Raw genomic sequence first — 4,827 nt, 5'->3', positions numbered from 1 at the left:
TCATACCAGCCAACATGTAGCGAGCACCTGCTGTGTACCGGGTGCTGAGACAAGCCACCTCGCTGAATCCTCGCGAGCCCCGTGAGCCGAAGCACTGGGGTCTTGGGTGGGCCCTTCATGGGGGCGGCCTCCTGGGCTCCCCAGCCTGCTGTGTTCCCACGTGGCTTTCGGCTGCCCCAGACCCGGAGCACCTGCCACCCCTCCTGTGCCTCCAGAGCCGCAGCCCAGCACAGCATCTTGGGGCCCCGCCTGCTGGAGCTCATCTTTTTTGCCCGCATGCCTTCCTGCCTGAGTTCCTAAAATACAATTAAAAAAATGTTAAAGTCTCTTAATTAAATCCTGTGCCCTCAGGAAGTGTCTTTCCAACCCATCGTCCTCGTGCAGCAGGGGTAGGTCTCAAAGCGCTAATCTGCTCGTGTCCCTTGGAGCTTAAAACCCTCCAATGATGCCGCTCTGTTCTTAGTACCAATCCAAGGTCACGGCGGCTTCTCCCCGGCAGTCCCGGGGGTGCATCCGGCTCCGCTCCGGCCGGCGCCTCAGTGCCCCCCTTTCCTTCTTTCTACGTCGCAGACGAGCGCCTGCAGCCCTGAGAGCAGGAGGAGAAGGTCCAACCAGCAGACAAGCTGCAGGACCCCAGCTCTCAAGGCGTTTGCCGACATGGGGCGGGGGGCGGGGGGTGGGCAGAGACCAAGGTACAGCAGGGACAAGCCTTTCCGTGGAGGGGACGCCGGCCTGGCTCCATGTCACTTCAGGCTTGAAGATTCTGCAGGCGGAGGGTCTGCTCCCTTCCCCTGCGATGCCCCGACCCCTCCTTCCTGCCTCCTGGGCCGTCCTCAGGTGCCCAGGGCGCTCAGGCACCTGGGTCCCCTTCCAGGTTGCCCCTGGACCCCCTGCTGGAGGCTGGCGGTGGCCTGGACACATCCCAAGAGCAGCCTTCAGAGCCGAAGCCTGAGTTTTATCCTAAATGCACTCAGGTCCTGTTTAGAGACGTCGAGGTGGAGGGCGACAGGATGGGGCTCGTGGTGAAGGGTCCTGGCTGCTGTGTGGGGACGTGTGGAGGCAGGGGGAGCACCCGGAGCAGCGATGCCAAACCCTGGGCCGTGTTGGGGTCCCAGGCAGTGGATACACAGCTTCTGGGGCAGCCGGGCCACAGTGTGGCCACGGGATGCTCCGAAGGTCCCCAACGGGCCCCACAGGCAAGGCTGGACCCCACGTGAGACCCACCTGGGCGCGTGTGGCCAAGGCCCAGCTCCTGCCTCGGGATCCCGGCAAAATTTGCAACAGGTATAGGGGCGTCACTTCTCCTTCCCTAAGGGGCGAGCAATGGCCCCGGGCTGGGTCCACCTCCCAGCCTTCGCCTGGCCTGTGCCACCTCCCGCAGCCCCAGTGGCTTCAGCCGCGCCTGCATCGCAAGGGCCCCCGTGGTCCCGCTGCGAAGAAAGCCGATGCCCAGGGACCCAGGGACCCTCCTCCGTGGGGGCGTCTGGGCCAGAGAAACATGGGCCTTGCCCGGGGGACGCACTGGACCGAGCCCTGGGGTGGAGGAGACGCTTCCACGTGGGTGGGGCACGTGTGGCACGACACATGAGCTCATCCTACGGGCCCTGGAGCACGTTCTCTCACATGTAACCCCGAACAAGTGGGGTGCGTGACGCAACCATCAGGTGTCCCGGGGGTTCACCCAATAAAGGACAACCGGTGGCGTCTTGGACACGATGAAATTATTCCGCTTTTGATTTTATAACCAGCTCAGAATTTCGTTGGCAGACGGCCACCGGGCCGGCACGCGGTCACCGCCCCGCTGAGACGACGGAGAATCCTGAACCGAGCAGCTCCTGTGTGCGCGGAGGTCGCGGCGAGGAGCATCGCGATGCTCTGAAGCTTCGTCTGCTCTTACCCTCGGCAGCGCTGGTGCAGGCGGTGACCTCGAGGGCGACCTGGTGGCAGGCCGGATGCCCTCGGGGAGACGCCACGTGCTCTTGCCGCTGTGCCGACACTCTGGTCCCATGAGATCGGGGCTCGGAGCTGGTGGGGAGGCGCCGGGGCTGTGCACCCCGCGGGGTGAGGACGGGGTCCCTGAGGGGCCAGGCCCAGCGGCCCTGCGTCACTGCCTACACGTCCTGTGTGGCTGCTTCACGGCGGGAGTGGACCAGCACCAAGGCTGCCGGCACCGAAGTCAGGATTTTACACGCCAACTGCCTTAAACATGGATGAAATGAGCGTCCCTATAGCCGCGAGCCTGCCCGCCTTGTACCTCTAACACCCAAGCCACTCAGCGGCACCCGGAGCCACGAGGGACCCCACCGGCTGCTGTCCTCGGAGGGACCAGCCCAGACGCGGAGCCCTGTGTCCGGAGGGTGGGCGGCGGCACGCGGGGCCTGGGGACCCCGTCCAAGGGGCCTCCCAAAGGCCATCGAGTGGCCACGTGTCCTCCGTCCACCAGCCCCGAAGCCCGGGCCCCCCACGGGGTGGAGGGTGTGAAGCAGCAAACACAGTGCGTCCTGCTCGGACCTCGCAGGAGGCTTCCCTGTGGTCCGCACTGTGGGGCGAAGCAGGGGTGCAGGGCGCCATCGAAATGCGTCTCTGCAGGACGTACAACACGCGGGGCTGGATCCCCGGGTGCACAGGACGCCCCAAGATGGGAGCTTCCCGGAGGCAGCCACACACACCTTTAGAGTGCAGCCGGGGCAGGTGCTCGTGGCTCCTGGGGTTGTTGCCAGCTCGTGGGCTGATCCCCAACGGTCCCAAAGGGGCCCCCGTGCTGGGGACGAGGATGCCGCTGTCCCCGGCAGGGGTCGGGACCTGTCCTCGTGCACCTCCAGGAGGGGACGCGCAGGACCGACCACCAGCAGAGGCCGCCAGGTGCCCAGCCGGGCTCGACCCTACTCTTCGTCCCATAAACCAAACAAGGAGACATAAGCTGAGTTCACTGATTTGCCCCAAAGTCACAAATCGAGTCCAGGCCCCACCGGGGACTGTCCACGGGGCACGGTGGGCACGACCATCACTCCGTCTACAATAACCTGGCGTCCGAGCACGGTGACATCCTGAGGTCCCGGGCCCGGGCCTGACACAGGAGCTTCAGGGACCGCCCGCCGCCACCACTGTGAGCTGACCTTTGTCTGCACTTACTTCCCCGACCCGCTGGGAAACGAGGGCCTCAGGGCTACAGACGGGCTGGGCCGTGGGGTGGGGCGTGAGGCGCAGAGTCTTGCGGGGAGCATGTTGGCTCAGGACCCGATAGGGCCAGGCCGCAAGGCCCCAGGACAGTGGGGGCGGGGGGAGCCCGGCAGGAGGCACATGGAAAGGACGCAGGAAGCTGAGTCTTTGCGAGAAGCAGCACCTGGGGAATGAAGTGCGACGGCCTGTGGGTCCACCGTCCTGCTCCCCCCAGACTGCGGCAGGAACCTCGACCTGTGAGCACGTTTCAACTGTTTCATTAGGAAAACTTCTGCTATTTGGGCTTTTCAGTAAGAGGATTCGAAGGGCAGTGGGACGGCCCCGTCCCTGCCGACTTCTGTGCGACCCGCCTGCCATGCGACAGCTTCGCCTGCACGTGTCCGTCCGCATGTCCGGTTCCGTTGGGGAAACACTCACGGGACCGTCAGCGAAGGCCAGGGCGCACCGGGGGTGGCAGCGCCGCAAGCCCCCACCCGCCAGCCCAGGGTCCCCTGCCCGCAGCCCCGATGGGACACTAGGCGGCGTCAGGCTCCCTGTTCCTGCCATGGGGACAGCAGGGCTGCCGGGCGCCTGAGGCGGGAAGCGCGTCCTCAGTGGGTGGCCTCTGCCTCCCCCAGGCTGGGCTCCAGGTGAGGCCCGAGGGCCGCCTCCGCTCGAGGCCCCTGGGACGACGCTCAAGAGGCCTCTTCACTCTGCCCTCCTGCTTCATGCCCCACCCCGTCCTCCACCCCACCCCACCCCATCCCTCCATCCCCTATCTCCACCCCATCCCATCCCATCTCCCACTCTACCTTCCCACCCCCACCCCCATCCCCACCCCATCCCTCCATCCCCATCCCTCTGTCCTCCACCCCACCCCTCCATCCCCACCCCCACCCTCACTCCTCCATCCCTGTCTCCACCCACCCCTGCATCCCCCATCCCCCACCCCCATCTGTCCATCCCCTATCCCCACCCCTCCATCCCCACCCCATCCTCCACCCCATCCATCCATCCCATCGCCCCTCCATCCCCCATCCCCATCCACCATTTCTCACCCCATCCCCCACTCTACCTCCCCACCGGCATCCTCACCCCCTACCCCTCCATCCTTCCACTCCCATCTCCACTCCCACCTCTCCATCCCCCATCCCCCAGTCCCCCATCCCCACCCCCACCCCTCCATCACCACACCCAGTCTCTCCATCCTCTCCTTCTAGCCCCAACCCCTGGCTGCTCATCGAGGCTGTGACCGTCCCCCCTAGGAGCCCGTGCGTGCTGAGCCCCAGGCCCAGCACTTCTGCTGCCTGCCCGGCACCTGCCCTCGCATGTCTGCCCTGTCCTCCTGGGAGCGGACACGGACACAGACGCGGGGACGCTGGGCTTCACAGCACACCTCATTCGGTCACGGGGCCTGATCCAGCACCTGCTGTGGACCGGGCACCCCGTGGGGCTCAGGGTGCAGGGTGACCGGGCCCGAGTCCCCTGCCATCAGGGCTCACGGTCTGGCCATGCACGGCAGGCTGCAGGGGCTCGGGAACGGGCAGTCGTGCCAGGAAGCTCCCCAGGCCGATGGGGATGAGGACGGGACAGGAGACGCCTTGAACGCGGCCTGGGAGGGTGGGTGAGGCGGGCCTCGGGGGAAAGGCCTCCGCGGAGCTGGCATCC

At 66.1% G+C, this 4,827-nt stretch overlaps 1 long non-coding RNA gene across 2 annotated transcripts; it reads right to left on the bottom strand.

Moving 5' to 3' along the window:
• Positions 1-235: 235 nt before the first annotated feature.
• LOC118353542 (uncharacterized) lies at positions 236-3,920 on the bottom strand. Of its 2 annotated transcripts, none has more exons than XR_004812681.2 (2): positions 2,670-3,920; positions 236-2,199 (listed from the first exon to the last, which is right to left on the bottom strand). It is a non-coding gene; the product is annotated as an uncharacterized LOC118353542 (long non-coding RNA). The 2 variants fall into 2 exon arrangements; XR_007409205.1 differs by having other exon boundaries at positions 236-2,195.
• Positions 3,921-4,827: the final 907 nt, after the last annotated feature.

The sequence above is a fragment of the Canis lupus genome, chromosome 38 (assembly GCF_003254725.2).
Source record: "Canis lupus dingo isolate Sandy chromosome 38, ASM325472v2, whole genome shotgun sequence".
Taxonomy (NCBI): Eukaryota; Metazoa; Chordata; class Mammalia; order Carnivora; family Canidae; genus Canis; species Canis lupus.
The sequence above is the reverse complement of the archived record's forward strand: the minus strand, read 5'-3'. Positions and strand labels throughout refer to the sequence as shown.